This window comes from Haliotis rubra, unplaced genomic scaffold (genome assembly GCF_003918875.1).
Source record: "Haliotis rubra isolate DU_JTF1 unplaced genomic scaffold, ASM391887v1 Scf1149, whole genome shotgun sequence".
In the NCBI taxonomy this organism is placed as follows: Eukaryota; Metazoa; Mollusca; class Gastropoda; order Lepetellida; family Haliotidae; genus Haliotis; species Haliotis rubra.
In genome coordinates, this window is record NW_025765058.1 from 192643 (window position 1) to 199744 (window position 7102).

The following is a 7102-nucleotide window of genomic DNA, read 5'->3' on the forward strand; positions in this document are numbered from 1 at the left end:
ATCGGCCCACGCTATAAAGGACGCTATCGTGGCCTAGTTTCACGCATGAAATGGGGCGAGGGGGTTCCCTTCGTGACGTCACCGCGTCGACCACCTGTGAGGGAACATAATGAGGGAACATTTCCGCCCATTGGAATAAGCTTGAGGCAACTGCGCCAGCAGTTAGGTTTGCCCTACTACATACACTACTACTCCACTATCAAAAGTTATACTCGGGACCTCATGCAAAAAGTAGGAAGAAATAAACTTTTGGCATTGAAACCAACAATCGGTTTTACTTACTTGGGTCTTGAGTGAGTGAGAGTTAAATGTTTACATAGCATCGGCAATATTACATGATGAGGTCATTTTTCGAGGATATCGTATTGGTCACAGTCGGTTTAGCCTGACTCTCTGCTAAAGCAGATGGCGATGAACCTGCTAAGTCTATCTCTTGTGATGAGGCGTCCAACATCAACCACTATCTGCTTGACTGTGGGGACGTTTCAACAGCAACAGATTCATATTATGACGCAGTAAATCTGGAAGATATGTTTAACATCGTGAGCGGGCATCTCCATGTGAGCTAATTGATAGAGATTGGTCCCTATCATAAGTTGTAACTACATATGTGTGTGGCAATTTGGCTGTTTTTAAAGTTTTAACGTACCGTTGGTGTTGCAAATTGGCTGTTTTTTAAACTAGGTGTTTAATAAAAATAATAATATTGTAATGAAGCAATATGTATTTTAAGAAATCCTTTTAAACTTAATAAACATTTTGCACTTACAATTGACAAGTGTATATGTGCAGACTTGGTTTCGTCGCTGCATAGCTTAGGTAGTGCCGATGCCACATAAACTACTATTTCGTTATCACAATCACTATTATCAACGTTGCAGACAACAAACCACAGATGACTGGTGGGGACATTCACCACATCGCCTGTGTACAACGCTGGCGACTGGAGGCGACGTGTATCGCCGGTCCGTGGTTGGAATGTCCACCAGATCCAAATAGGAACAGAATTAGAGGTAAGGGCTGAGTTAGACTGTCCACACCATCTAAACAGGGTCGGAATAAGATGTAAGCATTGAGTTTGGTCGTCACTTGTATCCAAACCGTTACAGAATCAGAGGTTAGTGTTGAGTTTGGCCGTTCATATGATCCAACCAGGATCAGAATTAGACATAAAGTATCGTTTGATGCGTCTACTACAGTATCATACAGGGTCCAAAGTCACAAGCGTGGAAAATTAAATACTTATTAATAGTATTATCTTCTTGTGACCCTGTTATCTACTTTTAAGAAAATGAAAAGTCAAGCATATGGAGTCAGAAGTTTTGTTCTTTGTATTTTGTTTTGTATTTTAAATGGTATCTTCAAGTAGTGAATTCATATGAACCAGGAATATATAGATTTGAAAACAAAGTTAAACAATAAGTCCTCGTGAAACAATAAGTTTCACGACGACTTATTGTTTAACATTGTTTAAAATTATATTTCGCAATACTAAGTATAATAAGTATATAAAATAACACTCTTCATTGCTTTGATAACTTTTTAATATTCCAGTCTTTACTGGTTCTCCAAAATATTTTCTCAAAATTTAATTGATATTCTTTTTAGTTGTAAGTTTAATTATAGACACCCCAAAACATTTAAAAAATTGGTAATAAGTAAATATTAAAATGAGTAAAGAAAAATAAAATAAAATTTCTGAATTGTAAAATAAACCGATATTAAAGAAAACATAGTTTGAAGCAACAATGAAACAAAATCGACATGTTTACTTTAAAATAGTGTGAAAATAATCACATAAGCGAATTTACGAGAAAACAATAAAAGGAACAAATTAGATAATGAAAAATATAGAAAAAAGCTTATATAATGAGCTATATTAAAATATATTATGCTACCAAAATGGCGCCATTTGGTTTCCCTATTGTGCTGCATTGGTAGTTCCATAATTTGTTCTTGAAACTGTCATGCATGAATGCCAGTAGGATGGCAGCTGTGATGGTTTCTCTCTGTGACTCAGTTCCATGTTCTACTTTCAGCTGAAGCAAAGGGATACACGACTTTCCCAGTGGAAGGGGGCGAAATCCATCTGAAGAGATACAATGTTCTACGTACTTGGGACAAAGCCTTGGAGATGTGCAGGTCTGACGGCGCCACGCTCGTCAAGATAGACACTGCAGAGAAACAGAAAATCGTCCGAGGCTTGTTCAACGCCAAGGACTACCTAAACAGACGTATGTATCAGTGATAGCATTACAGTTTTCTATTGAAGGTCTTCTACCTTTTCTGTCTGTATGATACACTCAAACACCTTTTCCTGGCTAGTCCTCACGACATTAACATCCTCTCAACAGTCACATGCTACCTCCCAGTCACACCCTTTCCCGTCAGTCACACCCTACTAACTCCGGTTACCCTGTACTCGTTCAGACTCACTCTACACCGTCAGTCACACCCTCTTGGAAGTTACCCTGTACTCGCTCAGACACACTCTATACCGTCAGTCACACCCTAACTCCCTCCGTCACAACCTCTCGGCAGTTACCCTGTACTCGCTCAGACACACTCTACACCGTCAGTCACACCCTATTCCCTCCGTCACACCCTCTCAGCAGTTACCCTGTACTCGCTCAGTCACACCCTACACCGTCAGTCACACCCTCTCGGCAGTTACCCTGTACTCGCTCAGACACACGTTACACCGTCAGTCACACCCTCTTGGCAGTTACCCTGTACTCGCTCAGACACACTCTCTACACCGTCGTCAGTCACACCCTATTCCCTCCGTCACACCCTCTCGGTAGTTACCCTGTACTCGATCAGTCACACCCTACACCGTCAGTCACACCCTCTCGGCAGTTACCCTGTACTAGCTCAGTCACACACTACACCGTCAGTCACACCCTACTCCCTCTGTCACACCCTCTCGGCAGTTACCCTGTACTCGCTCAGTCACACCCTACACCGTCAGTCACACCCTCTCGGCAGTTACCCTGTACTTGCTCAGACACACCCTACACCGTCAGTCACACCCCTCGGTAGTTACCCTCTACTCGCTCAGTCACACTCTACACCGTCAGTCACACCCTATTCCCTCCGTCACACCCTCTCGGCAGTTACCTTATGCTAGCTCAGACACACACTACCCCGTCAGTCACACCTCTCGGCAGTTACCCTGTACTCGCTCAAACACACTCTACACCGTCAGTCACACCTCTCGGCAGTTACCCTGTACTCGCTCAGACACACTCTACACCGTCAGTCACACCTCTCGGCAGTTACCCTGTACTCGCTCAGACACACTCTACACCGTCAGTCACACCTCTCGGCAGTTACCCTGTACTCGCTCAGACACACTCTACACCGTCAGTCACACCTCTCGGCAGTTACCCTGTACTCGCTCAGACACTCTCTACACCGTCAGTATATAGCTGGAATATTGCTGAGTGCGGCGTAAAACTAAACTCACTTACTCACTCACTATCTCTCCTTGGCTTTCTGTTTGAAGATCACCTTTTCCGTCGATACTCTGCCAACACCTAGTTTGGAAGCATGACAATTGTTGCAGCGAGCTGAATAATGTCATCACTTCTTTCACAGAAAATGTTTTACGTCATTAGATTTCGGATTATTCTTTTTTGTCTCCATTTGGGAATTGACATGCAGCAAGTCACACACATCCATCAATACCTCCTGGTTCTGGTTCTGTTTCAGTCCATCCCTGGATTGGACTGCGAGACACGACAAGGTCCTACGTCTACAGATGGACTGATGGGTCAAACGCGACGTACACGAACTGGCGGACGGGGGAACCTAACTTTAAAACTTATAAAGGGGAACCTTCACTTTCACATATAAATGTGCACGAGGACTGTGTAGAAATTATCTTATCGTTGTTGGAGTTTGGATGGAACAATCGTGACTGTCATAAATTAAGGGGTTCTGTTTGTGAGATGTGATTTGGAATGTCCGCCAAAATGCTGTAGCTCCTGCTTCTGTAAACATCTGCCATCAGCACAACTCTCATGTAGTGTTGTGTCCAACCAGGAAGTGACATGTAAATTAGCCATAAAATCAGCACCTTTGGCCTTAAAGCAGCATACAAACGCTCGCTGAAGACTCACCTGATTTCCTCTTACTACAACTACCTATATTTCCCTCCCTGTACACATGTCTATAAATGTAACATGAGCGTTTTGAGCACGTGCCTTGTACATGGAAAATGCGCGTTACAAATACACATTTATTATTATTAGTATTTAACGTTGGTTCACAGGTTTGTATTGACCAAGATGAAACGTGTTCAACCAGGAAGTGATATTGTGATGGCCATCACGAATATTAAGATATTATTCATGCATTTTAATTGCAAAATTCTTAGTTATAAAAGCTTGTAAATGATTAGGCATCATGTTGCGTATTTCCCATCTGTATTTTTTATGGTTAATGGCAGTGAAGAAATTATTATTATAATTATCGTGTAACTAGTTTTGCGGCTATATACGAGTATTATTGGCAACCTCGTTTTCACGTAATTCAGTGTTTTGAAATCTGTTTAGGTAAGAAATCTAGCAAAAGATCGTAGCATGTTGTTTTGAGCATTATAATATATTGTCATTCGTAAAACATCGTAAGCTAGTGCCATCACATTAAGCTCTTTGTTTAAAACACAGTTGTACTTTGTAAGAGTCAATTTCAACAACGTCGCCTGTCAAAACGATCTTGTTTACCTTTTCAAGAGTTTTTGAATTGACCGTAACGTTTAGACATTTCCTCGCTCTAAGCGTCCAGTTACGAAACCTAACTATCAGATATGGATTAATCTTACATTGTCCTTCGACAAACTGATCATAATCCCTTGACACTCGCTAATTATCCATTCTTTGGTGAATATGTGATCAAGGCCGAGCTACATGTTTTGGTGACGCCTGCCATTTTAACTTTGTGACAGCCAGTCTATTTCGCAACGGGGTTACCGCTACTTTTGACTCAGATTAGTGTTTTGCATTGTAAAGTTTATGTAATCTTGTGAATTACGTACAGAGGAACCCAGAATTGTACTTGATGATGTATCAGGTCATGTTTCAAAGCCGATGTTAATTCTGACAACGGGAACTATGTGATTCTCACTGTTGTATTCATACGCGATGTTCAGTATCATTAATTGTGAACGTGTATTTCATAAATATGACTTCCAGTGCCACTGTCAAATTGTATAAGGGGCTGAGTCAGTGTTTTTAAACATCTTATGTGTCACATAAACTCCAATTGCCTCCTGACATCTGTAATCTTCCTCTTTGAATTGTCCATCATAATTCCCAGCCGATGTTGCTTGTTGATATTACGTCCCCTCAGCAGGCAGTAAGGACGTAGCAAGACGTAGAGAGATGAAATTCAGATCTTATGATATTGGAAGGCATTTAATGAATCAATTACACATAAATAATTGGTTGGTAAAAATAGTCATTTTCCTACCTGATTACCTCCTGAGATAATTCGCCTTCCTCTTTATTTCAGTGGTTTCATGTTGTGAAAGTAGATCCCTCAAAAGAATAAGGACTGGACGTAATATCTCGTAATTTGATTGGTCTAGAACTGACATGTGACCATTTTCTCACACCTATAAATACGGTGAGATCCATGTTGGGTCACTCTGACTTTGGCAGTCTACAGGTCAGTTTCAAACCAAGGGCAGATAATTCAGCCCAAAAGTCCCCCTTGTCCTTACATAGTTATAATAGCTGATGCTATAGATAGACTGCACTTTTCGAACACGGATACAAGTTATTATCTTAGTAACTATCAAGTTATTCAGATTACCCAGATAATTTAGCCATCATTATATCTATATAACAGTAAAGTCAAATGCCATTCTTATATTGCCCTAACACTGGTCCATGCACATAAGCCTTAAGCTTGAGAGGGATCTACTTACTAAAAAGAGCATTGTGCTGAAGTACATTTATACCCATGAATACAATGCTATTTATTCATTGAAAAGAAGCGTTCGACTCTTCCTGAAAACAAGACAAGGTTTATTAGAAGTTTGAGTCCCGGCCGCCACAATATGTAATGTACGTCCTTGGGAAGGCCTGATCTCAGTGAGGTGTCCGAATTCACCTTTAGAACTGCAAACTCCAGTACAAACACTAAGCCATGTTTACACGCTGTTTATTAAATGATTCTAGAAGCAACATACACAAAAGTACGCAATGAAACAGAAATAAAATATCAATACAACATACTATAAAAATGTATTTCAACCCTCGTGAGAAACAGTTCTGATTCGATGTAACCATTTCAGGGTAGTATTATCGTCATCAATGATGTAGCTGAGTATAACTATGTGTGAGTGAGTTACAGTTAAAGCCATATCAGCAGTATTTCAGCCATACCGTGACTAAAACAAGTTATAGATAAAGTTAAGTCATATACAAATCTGTCGGCGAAGGACTATAGATCGCCATCAACTGACGGCAGATCACCATACCAGGGGCCATGAGAGTCAAATGAGTCTTTGTCAATAAGTAAAGAATTCACTTCACCATAGTAACAATGTGAGGCTAGGATGAGGACCAGCAATAGACGACTGAACAGCATAAGTTTAATTGAGTCACTGAATGCGATGTGTACAAGGTGACACGATTCGCGAGAAGCACATGCGAGGCAGGCACATCCGGGTAGGGGGCCGGTCCGGCTCGCCTGGCTCATTATACATGTAAACTGTGTGCAAGTCTCTTATCATTACAACCATGATAGGTAGGGGGCCGGTCCGGCTCGCCTGGCTCAGTGTACATGTAGACTGTGTGCAAGTCTCTTATCATTACAACCATGATAGGTACCGGGGGCCTGGGTCCGGCATTACAACCATGATAGGCCTGCTCAGCTCTGTGTAGTCTCTTATCATTTCAACCATGATAGGTAGGGGGCCGGTGTGTGGCTCAGTATGTACATGTAGAGTCTCTTATCATTACAACCATGATAGGTAGGGGCCGGTCCGGCTGCCTGGCTCAGTATACATGTAGACTGTGTGCAAGTCTCTTATCATTACAACCATGATAGGTAGGGGGCCGGTCCGGCTCGCCTGGCTCAGTATACATGT